The 16,162-nt window shown below is 33.3% G+C and overlaps 1 long non-coding RNA gene across 2 annotated transcripts; it reads right to left on the bottom strand.

The window, feature by feature from the left end:
• Positions 1-3,617: 3,617 nt before the first annotated feature.
• On the bottom strand, positions 3,618-4,924 carry LOC108488639 (uncharacterized). 2 transcript variants are annotated; one of them, XR_008280423.1, is made up of 4 exons: positions 4,565-4,924; positions 4,369-4,488; positions 4,182-4,237; positions 3,618-4,036 (listed from the first exon to the last, which is right to left on the bottom strand). It is a non-coding gene; the product is annotated as an uncharacterized LOC108488639 (long non-coding RNA). The 2 variants fall into 2 exon arrangements; XR_001871789.2 differs by having other exon boundaries at positions 4,665-4,924.
• Between the last annotated feature and the right edge of the window lie 11,238 nt (positions 4,925-16,162).

The raw sequence follows: 16,162 nt of genomic DNA, 5'->3' as shown, positions 1-16,162 counted from the left end.
AGAAACGACTTGAATAACTCCAAAAGAGTAGTTATTTTAAAATAAAGTTTTAAAAATTGATGCTCGAGTTGAGTAACTTTAGTGTCCAAATGTAACATCCCTTGCTCGTGATGTATTGGTTCACTTCGGGTAAGGGGTGTTACATAAATAGTATAGTTCATATGTAACACCCCAAATTTCTGTAATTTCGACTTTTGTGCAATTGTAGCATAGGAAAATATCTGAATATGTTTTTGCATGAATTTACATAATATCTGTTTGCTTTTTTGTTTAAGTGCTTTAGGGGTGTGTTAAGGAAGTCCCAAGTTCAAGTCTCAACTTGGGCAAAATTTTGGTTTTTTATTTTAATAAAGCTTGGCTTTTGGTTAGTAGGCTTAAAAGAATTTATTGGTAGGAATTTAACAGAATGGGCCTGCTGGTCTAGTAGTTAAGTGGCAAGGGATTATGCCTGAGATCTCGAGTTTGAGTCGTGAGTGTGGCATTATTTTGCTGATAAGCCGTGCGGACGTTTGAGTTGGACTAAAACACTAAAGGAGGAGGTAGGGTTTATCAGATGTTTGCCTAACCTGTTTTCTTTTTTCTTTTTGCTCCCTCTGCCATTTTCTTCTTTTCCCAAACCCCTTACTGTCGAAATTTTATTTCTTTTACCCCTCTCCTCCGTTTTTCTTTCTTTCGATTAGTTTTGACGTGCCGCTAGTGGTTCCGTCGGCTCGGTAAGTATGGTTTTGTTAAATTGTGTGGTTTCTTTTGGAGATCATTTAAGAGGGATTTAATTTGCTATTTAAGGGGCAATCTAGGTTTTGTGGATCACTAATCGGGGTTTTGAACAGTGAGTAATCGCCGTTATTCATTGAAGGTAAGTAGATATCTCGTTTCAGGATTTGTCTATTCTGAACTATTCAAATCAAGAGACTGAAAGTTTGGCTTACGATTGACAATAATAGGTTCTGGAGTGTTTGAGATTGCGTCAAGCTTCAATCGAAACCAGGTGTGTACTCCAATCGATCTGAAATCGCGTTTTGACGAAAGCCAAAAACGTTACTGTTGACGCCATACGGGTGTGTGGACTGCCCATATGGAGGCCGTGTGGCGATACACGGCCGTATGGTTGACGAAGTAGGCCGTGCGCGCGCCACACGGGTACGACAGACATGAGCGTGTGAGGCTGGTGTGGCCATGTGTGAGGTACGAGCTTGACCAATTGGGCCGTGTGGGCCACACGGGTAAACCACACAGGCGTGTGGAATCTTGGGTCAGACTGTGTGATCCACACGGGCAAGGCCAATCTGGGCTGTGTGAGCCACATGGGCGTGTGAGCCTACACAAGCGTGTGAGCCCGATTTGTTTGAAATATTCTGTAAGGTTGCACGGGTCACCCAAGTCGACTGTGACTTGATTGTAGGGTTGGTAAGCGTTACTTAGACCCCTATACTCTGATTTGATACTAAGATGTATGTAAAAGCATGATAATTAAAGCATGTGTATCTGTTCTGATTTGATGATGATGTTATGATTTGACATCTGCACATGAGCATGCCTTATTATTTATGTTGCATTGCATTGGGTTGGGCATGTTGTTGAAGAAAAGGAAGACTGAAAGGTTATTAGCCTGTCATCTGGCAGCTATGCTGCATATATTTGATACGTGTCGTATACGGTACCATTTGGTGTATAGGGTTGGATGAGTTGATTTTATCCTCATACTTGGTGTATAGGGCTGGGTGGGTCGATTTTATCCCCACATGGTGTGTTGGGTTGGACGGAGATGGTGTGCAAGGTTGGTGGGCATTACTGTTCTGATTGATATACATATATGTCTGTATGGGCTAAGGCCCGAATGTATCTGATACTGTTCTGAGTGGGTTATGGCCTACACTGTTCCTGTTAAGAGCTCAGGCTCGATTATGACTGTTTGACTACTATCTGTTTACATGCATGCTTTACTGTGGGGATGTACACACTGAGTTTGCGAAAAATCACCCCTTATTTTGTTTGTCTGTCAGGTAATCCCCAGCAGTAGGTGGATCGGTGCAGCGGAAGGGCTCGACAGTGACCACTGCTACATACACTTTGGTTTTAAAGGTTTTTAATGGTTTTATTATTTTAATTGTTATAGTTGGGAGTAATTACGTAATATCTGGTTTCAGACTGTTTGGTTTAAGTTCGGAATTTTGAAATACTGTTTATGGATTTTGGAACTGCAACTTTATTTGTTCTTAAGCTTCCGCGAACTAAGAAATGTTTTCAAGATAATTACTCAATATATGTTTTCTGAGTAAAGTAAAAGGTGGTAACTGGAACGATTTTTGGGTAAACACGGTTTTAAATACATTCTCATGTGACTTCGCCAGATTCAGCCATAACGTCTAGGCAGGGTTTAGGATGTTACAGCATACTTTATTACTGTTGTTATAGATGAAAAACTATCATAGAGAGTAAAAATAAAACATAAGAAATCGATTCTACAATAAAGTTAGCCATTATAATGAAATACTATTATAGAGAATAATTGTTATAGAGAGGACAAATTGTAAGATTATGATGTATATAACTGTTTATATATATAATATATAAAAAAGGTAATCTTTTTAAGAGATAAACTTTTTTAACTGTAACCTACATTTATCTAATATTATGACAAACATTGAACTCAACTCAAACTAGTGGTGGATTTTGAGATTAAATTTTGAGCTTACTTAAATTTTTAAAAATTCAATAGTTTAATGAGATTTAAAAAATTGAGTCTAATTTAATTTTTATAATTTTTATGAAATTAATGAGAATTTTCAAAATTTTAAGAAAGATTAATTAAATTTTCAAAAAATTAAAAAGTACAATTAAAAATTGAAAATTTTAATTAAGGAGGCCAAATTAAAACTCTCTAACAATTACAAGGGAGAAATCAAAATTTCTCAAAATTTTGGGGACACCAAGGCCCCTAAGCCACCATAAGGATTCGCCTTTAACTCAAACTTACTTGTGCATGATTTACATAGGTGGCCTAAAATCTAAAAGTTAGTAGAGCTTTATTCTTGTCATTAATTCAAGGCTATGTCTCAAAAAATTCCTGTAATTTAATTGTGGAAATCCCAAGGGTCCCGCGCAGTATGAATATTGAGAAATATTTGGGATTGTTTATCTTAGGGTGGGTTTGGATTGGCGGTAGATGTAGTGCGTTTAATTTACTTTTTGTCTCACACTATAGTATTGTTACAGTATCTAATCTTATAATGTTGAGATTTCTCATTCTTAGAAGAGAGGTGAGTTTGGGTTTCGAGATATTACTAAATTCAACCTTGCGTTAATAGGTAAGCAGGGATGGAGATTGAATACCAACCCTCATTTGTCTGTGGTCTGTTTCTTAAAAGCTAAATATTTCCCTTCCTCCAAGTTTATTCATTCCGATTTAGGTTCTTATCCCTCTTTTACTTGGAAAAGTATTTAGTGTGCAAAGGGTTTATCGCAATTGGGTTTGAAATGGAGAGTTGGAGACGGGACTTGCATTTTGGTTTGGGAGGAACATTGGCGTCTAGGGAATAGTTCCTGCAAGGTGCAATCAGCAAGAGTTAGTGATAGTATTAATGTTGTTTCTGATCTTATGCTGGCGGGGAGAAAAATTGGAACGACGATTTAATTAATACCATTTTCGATATGGACGAGCCTCGTAGAATTCTCCGTATACCATTAGCTCAGTCTTATTGTGATGACAATTCAGAGGACTATTCTGTGAAAAGTGGCTATCAACTCCTCTTATCTGGCCTAACTAATGATAGCAATTCTAATCTTAGCATGCACTTGCCTATGGTTTCTACTTTCTACAGACAACTTTGGCAACTTAAAGTCCCTCCCAAAATTAAAATTACACTATGGAGGTTTGCTAATAATTATGTGCCAACTTTCCACAATTTACAGATTAAGAGAATCTCAACTAATGCAAATTGCCATAAATGTGCTTCTTTTCAAGAATCGACTACTCATCTTTTGCTTGCTTGTCCTTTTGCTTTGAACATTTGATCTCACTTCGGGATTTCTTGGCCTGCAAATCATTATGATAATTACGTTTACCGCTGTTGATGCTAATGTTTGTCAACTAATTGCAGTCACGAATTGGACAAATTGATAAGTCAAGGAATAAATTGGTACATGAAGGGGGTTTATCAATAGGAAATGTGAAAAATTACCTGGGTCAAAGCTCATACACGAGAAATTTATTCATTGGCAGAATCAGAAATTGTTCCTACGCAGCGTAGCGAAGTTAGATGGACACCTCCAGTTGATCCCATGATTTGAGTCAATATTTGGGATTTTGAATTGGAAACCATGAATGCCTCGTTATGGGATCAAGTATTAGAAGAAATAGTTTTGTACCTGATCCATTCGTGGCTCAAGCTCTGGCAGCGGTCCAAGCTTTGGAGTTTGCTGTAGCGATGGGTTTCACTTTCACATAACTTGAAGGCGACTCCTTGACATTGATTAAGAAGATCGGGGCTAAACAGGGAGACAAATCTAACATAAGAGCGATTATAACATATAGAAATCGAGAGCTAGGTGTTTTTGAAGATACCAATTCAAATTCAACGCAAGGGAAGCTAACCAGGCAGCTCATCTAATGGCTAAAGAAGGAGCTATTTTCAACATTGACAGGTTCTGGGTTGAGGAAGTACCTGCTTCAGTGAGACAGCAAATCGTCGCCGACCGCTGATGGGTTGACCCACCGAACTGAATAGTAGTTGGCGTCGCTGCGGGGATTGAGCCGGATTTGTGTACTACATGATGCGTCGATTTGGAGTTTGCTTTGAGGCCTTGCTTTCCTGGTTTCTTCTTGAAGATCAAGGCTTTCTTTAGCTAGCTGCTGGTTTTTCTTGGCTGATGAGGAAAGAGTGTTATTTTTGTTTTTCTTAAAAAAGAAAAATATTAAAAAAACATATTTAATCGAAAATTTCAAAATTAAAACTATAAAATAATTTTAAAAGTTATTTTATTGTTCTCACTATATTTTTAAAAATTGAAAATAATATTTTTTTAACTTTAAATATAATCAAGGAATTTATCATGATTCATACCCATGTAAATGGAAAAAAACATTTTCATATTTTTATTATTTAAGAATAAAAATTCAATTTTATTTATCAAATGTATTATTTAATTTTTAAAATAAAAGATGATTATTTATAAATAAAAAATATTTTCAAAAACCCCACCTTATGCTATCTTTTATTAACTATTGAATTAGATGAAATTATTATTGAGCAAATTCAACACTTTTTTTTTTTGATAAATGAAAGAAGGCATCATGCTGCCTTATATCAATTTATTCTTACCCAAATTTATTTTTTAACAGTAATTTCTTAACATGAAATGTAGAAACATTAATGATACGTAGATACACATCAATAGATTGACATGTTCTAGCTAACCAGTCAGCAACTAAATTTCTTTCCATTTCATGAACTGGAATATACAAAATCAAATTGGTGAGACACATCCTTTATTCTTCTGAAAATAGTCTCCAATGGGGCACCTTCCAAGCAGTCATTAATCATTCCCACTGCCAACCTACTATCACTTTCAATGATAACTTTTTCGTGTCCTCGAGTCCTAACTATTTGAAGTTCTTGTAGAATAGCCCACAACTTTGTATTCAATGCCAAGCCTCTACTGTAACATCCTTAACCCGTACCTGTCGCCAGACTAGGGTTAAAGGCGTTACCGAACATATCGAAACATTTAGTATTCATTTCACAAACATCATAGCATCATAAATCAAACATCAATACAAAGTCCCTTACATAGACATAGGTCATCGAGACCTTAAACATGCTTTAGAAAGAGGTCGGGACTAAACAGAGCTCATACAAAATTTTTAGAAAACTTAAACATTTTTCATAGTTACAGAGGTCACACGCCCGTGTGAACAGGCCATGTGCCTCACATGGCATTAGACACGTCCGTGTGTCTAGGCTGCGCCAAAATAAGGCATACATACTGACTTGTCCATACGGCCACATGACACGCCCGTGTGCCAGGCCATGTGAAAATTAGGGAGGCTATTGACTTGAGTCACATGGCAGTCACACGCCCGTGTGTCTAGCTCGTGGTCGAGACTAACTTGGCCACACAGCCTAGCACATGCTCGTGTGTGCAACCGTGTGGTCTGCCCAAGCTCATTCCAAAATGGCGCTCGAGCAACACGGCTGAGACACACGCCCATGTCTCTGCCCGTATGGGCAAAAATAGGCCATTTACAAGGCCAATATGCCACCCATTAAGGGTCCTCCCTACAATCATCAAATAGGCAACAATTGCACATCAAATTTCAACCATTTCACAACCAATACATACACCAATCATGTCATATAATTACCAACCAAACTCATGCTTATTCACCTTTCCAAATCATACCAAATCATGTGCCAAAATCATGCTAAATACATAGGTTTCATAAACTCTAATCATACAATCAAATCTCATGCCAAAACCTTACCAAATTCCATAATAGGTACATATCAAAACTTACCAAATTGACCAATTCTTTTGGCCATTCATGAACATATCATATTTATCATATTGAAACACATAACTTATAACCATAATTCATCCATATCCACAACAAAAAATCAAGCCATATCACACGGCTAAATATATACATATCACAAAACATAATATAAGTACCTCTAGCCTATACATGCCATACTTCAATATATACATTTTTAAAAGGTACCAAAATATATAGTTCGATAGTGTAGTGATGATCTTCGATGATCCCCGAGCTCCCGATAGCTACGATATCTATAAAACAATGCAAACACACACAAAGTAAGCTTTCAAAAGCTTAGTAAGTTATATACAGATAAACTTATCAATTACAGCATATAAGCATCATCTAATTACATTTACTCCATAGTCAAATACTATCACAAACTATATAATTCATATACATTTCTCATATACTCAATTTATTTGCGCATTTAGCATACTTTCTCATACTTATATCACATATCATCTTTTGCTCATATACTTACCTTTTATTCTCAAACATTGAATTACATTACAAACGTACCTAAATCGGATACACATTTCATATATTCATTCTTTTTTCGGAATGCCCGTTGAACCGTTCGAAATTATAAGGATACGCGGATAGCTCGGAAAGCTCGTATAATACCAAAGCCCTAGACGTGGTCTTACATGTAAACAAATATCAATGCCACTGTCCCAGATAGGGTCTTACACGAAATCTAATATGATGCCGATGTCCCAGACATGGTCTTACACGTAAATCATAAGTTGATGCCAACGTCCCAGACGTGGTCTTACACGAAAACACATATTGGATCTTATGTCATGACATATGTATCTTAACTATTCCTATGGTTCGTACAGGGCTTTTCAGACGTCGAAACTTTGTCGATACTTTCTCGAATATCTCATATTCAATTTAATAAACCATTTATTATTGTTCAATAGCATTTAAAAATAATTAAACCATTACAAACACATTTATTTGTATATAGACTTACCTCGTACGGATTCGGATAGACGAAATTGGCTACTCGACGACTTTCGACTTTCCCCGATCTAATTTCGTTTTCTTTAGTTCTTAATCTAAATCAATTCAAATTTAACTTATTCAAACTCACATTCATTCAAATCAATCCAAAATACATATTTAGGGCATTTTACAAATTAACCTTCATATTTTTACAATTTGACATTTTAGTCTCTAATTCACAAAATCAAAAAATACACAAAATTTCCTTACACATATGCTTTGCCGAATTTTCATAATGTTCATATAAGTCCATATATTTCATTTATTTCACATTTTAGTCCTTAAAAATCTCATTTTTTACAATTTTGCCCAAATTACTCAAATTCATCAAAATTTCAAAGACAAAACATGTTAACTTTCAAAGACAAAACATGTTAACCCAACATCAAGCTTTCACATACTATCATCAAACTTCACAAAACTCATAGTTTTAACAATGTCATTATTCAAAATCATCAACAAAATCATAAATTGAGATATAGGCTAAGTAAAACACAAAGCAACGATCACAAAAACGTAGAATTTATAAAAAACAAAGCAAAATACATACATAAATCAACAATCAAAGTGCCGAAACCCTAACAAAGCTTTTATCACTTCTTTTCTTCTCTAATTTGGCAATGAGAGATGATAATGAAAGAAAATTCAACTTTTTTTTATTTAATTAACATTAATACACCATTTACCGTATTATCCTTACTTAAAACATTATAAAATCACTTAATAAATGGCTATTAATGTCCATTAACCATGTTAATGGTCCATTTACAACGTAAGGACCTCACATTTTAAAATTCATAGCAAATAGACACTTTTAACAATTAGCACGCAACTTTTATATTTTATGCCATTAGGCCATTTTTGCAAATTAAGCACACAAATGGTCAAATTTTTATACGGGATTTTCACACATGTCAATTCACATATAATAAGCACGAAAAATAATATTAAAATATTTTTTGACTCGGATTTATGGTCCAGAAGGCACTATTTCGACTAGGGTCTAAACCAGATTGTTACATCTACCAACAAACTTTTGGAAGCCTTCAATCCAATTCCTAGAAGAATCCCTAAGAACACCTCCAATCGACGACCAATCTCTATTCCTACTAGTTGCTCCATCCGAGTTAACTTCAATCCAGCCATGGTTGGGTGGTCGCCATTTAATTAACTCATTCCTGTTAACATCAGTTTTATTTTGTTTGCAATTTACCTCACAAACGTTACTAGCAAAGTACTTCGCAGCTCTGACAATATCTTCCACTCCTCCAATTCTCTGTTGGAATACATAAACATTCCTATTCTTGCAAAGCATCCAACACAAAACCGAAAAAAATGACTTTACCATCCACTGTACCAGTACCCATATGAAACTCACCTTTTAGGTTTACATTCAGCTATTTGTCCAGCTCCAATTCGAAAAAATTGTGAACACAATTCGATGAAATCAACTTCATCCAAGCTTCAGTTGCAAACTAGCAATCTCATAAAACATGTAGGACAGTTTTTTGAGTCTTCCCACGGATTAAACACCTTGCTTTATCCGTCATCTTTCTTTTAACCCTTTCACAGTTTGTAAGTAGTAGCCTATGTCTTAAAAGCCAAAGGAAATGTTTAATTCTAGGAGGCAAAACATTTTTCCAAATATCCTTCCATAACTTTCTATATTTTTTAAAATATACCATAACTCTCTCTATATTTTTTAAAAATTTGAAATTTAGTCCATGTAATTTTATTTTCTACACTTTTGGATCTTTATATTTTAAAGGGTAAATTACAAAAATTGTAACGTCCCTAACCCCTATCCGTCGCCAGAACTGGGCCACAAAGTATTACCGGAGTTTACAAAATAATTACAAAAAATTTATGTCATTTACTATTCATATTCGAAATCAATTATATCGTCCCTTAATTGGGTCCTTAAGGCCCAAAATACATGTTAGAATCAAATTGGGACTAAACTGAAATCTTATAAAATTTTTCGTGAAATTTTAAAATTTTTCTTAAATACAGGGGACACACGCCCGTTTGGCTCACATGGTCAAATGACACGCTCGTGTCTTAGGCCGTGTGGGCATTCGTTGTGAGGTACACGACCATATCCCAGCTCATGTCCATACCCGTGTAACTCTTTGACTTGAGTCAAACGGCCAGCCACATGGCCGTGTGCCAGGCCGAGTGGACAATTTAATTTTCAAAAATTAGGTGCAGGATTCACACGGCCAAGACACACGCCCGTGTGCTAGGCCATGTATCACACACAGCTGAGATACATGCCCGTGCCTCTGCCTGTGTGGCTAATTCTGAGCATTCTGTTTCTAGATTTTAAAGATGCAAGGGACACACGGCCAAACCATATGCCCGTGCGCATAGCCGTGTATCACACACGGTTGAGACACACACCCGTGTGTTTACCCGTATAGACAAAAATAGGTAATTTTCATGGTCACTTTTCTCACCCAAATTATCTTCAACCTACATTAATACTTGAATACATATACCAATCAATTCAAGGCATTAAAACTAAGCCAACATTAACATTATACATGATATATCATCACATGTATTCAAACTTACCTTTTTAAGGACATATATGTTTACTATTGTTCAATCTAACCATACCAAACATACATGTATTAACCACACTATAACCTCATATATATATGTTCACCAAAAATATCATCACTAGCTATTCTAATGGCTAGATTACAAACAACCATTTACATGCCAACATTGGCCAAGTTATCATATACATGCCATTATGACAAAATAAGTTTGCTATTATTCCAAAATGAGCTGAAGGATAGTGTGATGATGCTCCGACTGATTCCAACCTTTATGAGCTTTCGAGCACTATAAAATAGAGAAAAGAAAACCGAGTAAGCATTTCAAATACTTAGTAAGTTCGTATAACAAAAAATTAACTTACCAATCATCATTTAAAGTATGCATACAAACATGCTTCCAAAACTACGTGGCCAATTGCCTAGACACATGCTTTCACCAAACAAGTTAGTCATAAAATTTTATATGATTATCAAGAAAACAGAGATGAGCTCATCACGCAGCCATTTATAAGTATATCAGGGATATTCAAGATATAATTCATTTAATTCTCATATTTTCTTATATCAGGAGTTTTGTCCGTCGAATCTTTGAAATATCAATGGATACTCGGGCAGTACACACAAGATGCACTTATGATTGATCCGTTAATTCATATATGGGGGTGCTCTTTAGAGCACGTAATCGGGAAACACATTCTCAAGCCTTGGAACGGGAAGCTCACACAGAGCCATTTCGGGAAGCCCACAAAGAGCCTATCGGGAATTTTATCTGGGCTATATAACGAGAAACTCATAAGAGCCATAACCGGGAAGTTTACAAAGAACCATATCGGGAAGCTCACGAAGAGCCTATCGAGAAGCTCAATAAGAGCCATGTAACGGGAAACTCTAGATAGCCATATATCGGGAAGTTTAAGCGAGACTATCGGGAAGCTCACAAAGAGTCAATTTAATGGGAAGCTCATGAAGAGCCATTTATAGGGATACTCATAAGAGCTAAGGTGTGTTCACAATACCTGTAAGATCACAACTTATCGGGACGCTCCAAAGAGCTATAGCGGGAAGCTCCAATAACCATATAACAGGAAGCTTGAGAGAGCTAATAACGGGACGCTCTTTCGAGCTGTGATGTGTCCGCAACATATGCAAGACCACAACCAATTCGTGAAAAACTTGTATCCATCGAATTTCATCTATTCAAACGGGACTTAACAATTCTTGGGCATGTCGGATATATAATTAATTTTATATACATAACAAATTCAAAATTCACATATACAACATCCAATTCAAACATGAAAATATACACAATTTGGTTATAGGAACTTACCTCGATAAACGTTCATATACAAGGATTTACTAATCCGATACTTTTTGTTTTCCTCAATCCAATTCAGTATTAGGTCTTTTCGAATCTATATTAATGAATTTAATATCAATTTAACTCATTCATACTCAATTTAATTCAATTCACATCTTAGGCAAAATTACCATTTTGCCCCTATACTTTTCATAATGACAATTTCGTCGCTAAGCTCGGAAAATAAAATTCATGCAATTTACTCCTTATTCCAAGCCTAACCGATTTTTACATATAAAATTTACAGCACATATATTTCATAAAAAATCAGAATTTTTTTATAAATTTTACATATTTACAATTTAGTCCCTAAATCATAATTTCATAAAAATTCACTTTACAAAAGTTGTTTATTTATCAACAACCTTTCATTTTCTACCATAAATTTCAGATTTTTAGCATATTCATCCATGGAAAAATTTCAATACTTTAATAGCTTTACAAATTGATCCACAAAACAGCTAGATTAGGTTATTCTGATATCAAAAATATAAAAATTACTAAAAATGGGACATGATTACTTACCTAATTAAGCTTGCTTGATTTTCTTTCTCTTTCTTAGGGTTTCCATGTAATGACCTAAAATTCACGGTCATCGAAAAAATGTGTTATCGGGCCTCCATCTTAGTAAAACGAATTCGTAAATATTTATTAAAAATATTTACGAAGCTAGTTGTATGTTTAATTAGGTTCTAGTTAGGTGAATTTAATTTAATTAGGAGTAGTTAAGAAAAAGGGTTAAATTGTAATAGAGGTAAAAGTTTAATTATAGATTAAAGAAAGTAAAAAGGACTAAATAGGAAATTAAGCCATTTTAGTTAATTGAGGCGGTTTAACATTGAAATATCAAAGACATTTAGTTAAGATTTTTATTAAATATATTATTTTATTATTGTATTAATATTACATTATATTATATTATTGTATTATATCTATAAAACAAAAGAAACAGAATAGGTGAGGGACGAAACAAAGAGAAAGAAGAAGCAAAAGGAAAGAAAAAAATTTAGGGTTTTCAAAGGTTCAAATTCAAATTGGTAAGTCAATTTAAGTCATTTTCTTGTAATTTTTGAGTTTTTATGATCCTAGAACAAAATATACTAGATATATGTTGAAACTTTGGAAGTTATTAGATTTTTAGATACTAATTTTGTTGAGTAAAAGTGTGAATTAGGGATTGAATTAATAGAATTTCAAGTTAGAAGTGGGAGAAGGATTAAATTATAGAATAGGCTATAAATTTTGTGTAATAGGGACTAAATTTCAAGAAATTCAAAATTAGGTATTTATTATGAAAATTAGAGAGTTAAGTTTAAGTTTGGTTGAAAATTGAATATAAATAAGGTATGAATTGGGATGGAAAAATAGATGATTTTGGTTAAGGATTAAATTGGAATTAAGGTAGAAGTTAAATAGGAAATTCAAGTATTTGATGTGAATAATTGTTGTATTAATAATTGTAAATTATTTTAATTTTAATTTTCGTAGCTAACATCGAACCAGAGACATTGACTCAAAAGGGAAAGGAAAAGATTGTCGGAGAGTAACTCGGGAGAAATTCTGGTTTGTATTACTATAATTCGAATTTAGTTATTATTTATTTTTGAATTTTAACTATTGTGTGTGGTAAGTGGAATTGAGGTAAGAAATGATATTGAATTATGAATTATGTGAATATTTGAATTTATATTGATTGGACGTTGAAAGTGATTTGAATTGAATTAAATAAGTTATTGTGATATTGAATTGAAAATATGAGAATTTGTGATTGGTATGAATTTGATTGAAATTGAATTGAGAAAGTGAATTGGAAACCCTATTAACTAGTCGTGCTAAGTCGGATATAGTTGGCATGCCATAGGATTGGATGTGTTTAGGGTTACTTCAACTTTGAGTCGATGAGACACTGGGTGTCATTATATTACTTCGGATAGATTCGAGGCACTGGGTGCCATATTGGTGTGTTTGGTTGGATCCGTGTATCCGTCAAAATCCGAATCACGTTAATAGGGGAAAATGAATAAATTTTGATAATATAAATTCTATTGAATGATTTTATATATGAAATGAAAGAAATATTGATATGAGATGTGGGAATGAAATGAATTTTGAGATAGTGAAATGTTGTATGAATTCAATTGAATACAAGTTTGAAAAGTTACTATTATTATTAAATAAATTGATTTAATATGTATAAGTTATTAAAAGGATAAAAGTATAAATTGAATAAGTATACTTATTTGCATGATTTAAAAATTTGAATTATAGTAATACCATTGAGTATACTATACTCAGCGTACGGTTGTTTTCTGTGCGCAGGCTAGTAGAAATCAAACAATCCGGTCCAGCATCCAGAGCCGATCCTGACCTCAAAAACTTGGTTATGTATATATTTCTTTTTGGTAAAGGTGGCATGTACCTAGGTTATGTATATGTGTCATGGTGGATTTTGGTTGTAATAGATGACATATGTTATTTGAATAGACATATGAAAGAAGAAGAAGATAAAATGACAGATATGATATTAAACTTTGAAATGGAAATAGAATGAAATTTCTAAACTAATCTTAATGTTGCTTGTGAATGTTTAGTGAATAGATTATCAGGTTGGTGTCTTGATGTGTTTTAAACGTAATTGTATATAAAATTGTAATGGTTGTGATATTAGTTTGAATTGGGTATGTTTTAAGTTTGCAGGGTTGGTTAGATGATTATAAAGGGGTTATATTGAGCCCACAGGGTTCAATCTACATGGTGCGAGCCCTGTATTTGTTAAAAAAAATTAGAATTTCATGAAAAATTTCTCGAGCACTCGAATTAGTCTCGATTCACTTCTAACACGCATTTTGGGCCTCAAGGGTCCAAAAAAAGGGGGGACTTATGAATGTTTTACACTATTTATTTTATTTATTTGTGTAAGGTTTGTAATATGTCTGAAAGGTTCGGTAATGCTCTGAAACCCTATTTCGATAACAGTTTAGGGTTAGGGGGTGTTACATTCCATAGAATATTTGAGGAAGATAATGAATCATCTTCCATGGATGAATCATCAAAAATATCTACTAACTTTTCTTAATGGTCTAATTCTATATAAGGACATCAAATTTTGAATTCCATAGCTATTTGATACTTATAGCTACTAGAATTCAACTTTTGCATTTTATGCAATTTGGTCCTTTCTATAATTAAACATGAAATCGGTAAAATTTTCTTTTCGAAATTTTCATACGTCTTTCCTATCATAATGCAGACCATGTAATATTATTAAAATAAATTTTCTTTAAAACTCGAATTTGTGGTCCCGAAACCATTGTTTCAATTTCACTGAAAATAGGTTGTTACAAAAATAATCACTTTTGTCTGACTCAGATTATATTTTAGTCACTTATGTTTGAAATGTTACGTTACAGTCACTTAAATTATCTTTTTGTAACGAAGTAGTCACTCTATTGTTAAGCTCCATTACCTCTCTAATAACGATTCTACATGGCAGTCAAAATGAGTTTTAAATGCCAACTTGGATGTCATACGTGGTAGTCCAAATTAAATTTATTTAATTAAAAACCTATTTTTATCTCAACAACTAGATATTCAAGTTAGCATTTAAAACCCATTTGGACTGCCATGTAGAATTGTCGTTAGGGAGATAATGGAGTTTAACGGTAGAGTGACCACTTTGTAACAAAACAATAACGTGACTAAAACGTAACATTTCAAACATAAGTGACTAAAATATAATATGAGACAAACAAAATTGACTAATTTTATAGTTTACCCTATTTTTAAATTTCAAAATATAAGTTTAACAGTTAATAATATTAAAATTTGTTTTAATAATATAACTACAAAATTAATATTTTTACTTTAAAATGTCACACTAATAAAATTTAATAGTGTTAATAGATTAACTTTGAGTCTTAAAATCTGAAAAAAAAATTCTAAATCCGTGGACAATACACCAACTTATAACATATTTTAATATTATAAAAACATATATTTCAAAAGTCAGTTTTGAGAAGAACAAAATCCACCCTATATAAAAATATTTAATGAATTCACAAATTTCAACCACACCGTCTCACCTTCCTCTGCCACTTTGTTATTATTTTTCGTTATCTCCAGCAGTTGATTGAGTAAGGAACTGCTTTGCTTTCCTTATTTATTTTATTATTTACTATATTCTTCTTTTTCAGAGCGATGACGTGACAGGAGAACAGATGTATAAATGTCCAGCTTCAATAATTTGTGCGTTATTTTATACAATTTATTCGTAAAAATTAAATAATATAAAGGGTAAATATAACTTTTAGTCCCTATATTTGGTAATTAGACTCATTTTGATACTTATATAATTTTTTTCCATTTTGGTATATGAACTAAACAATTAAATTTATTTTGACCTTTCAACTTAAATTTCAATAAGATTTAATGATGTGACATTATGATATTATGTCATGTCATTAAAAATTTAGGATATTACATCTTCAAACATTTATATTTGTCTAGTTTTAGAGCCAAATATGAATTTAGTTATCAATTTCAATTACAAAAGTGAACAAAAAAATATAAGTGTATTTAATTACCAAATTTAAAATCCCTGATATAAATCTATCATCATTCACTAATTTTTTATTGTTTAATTTATTATTTGGGGTTTGCATTTGATAATTTTTTTCACATTAG

This window comes from Gossypium arboreum, chromosome 3 (genome assembly GCF_025698485.1).
Source record: "Gossypium arboreum isolate Shixiya-1 chromosome 3, ASM2569848v2, whole genome shotgun sequence".
NCBI lineage: Eukaryota > Viridiplantae > Streptophyta > Magnoliopsida > Malvales > Malvaceae > Gossypium > Gossypium arboreum.
This window is presented reverse-complemented; position numbering and strand designations above follow the sequence as displayed.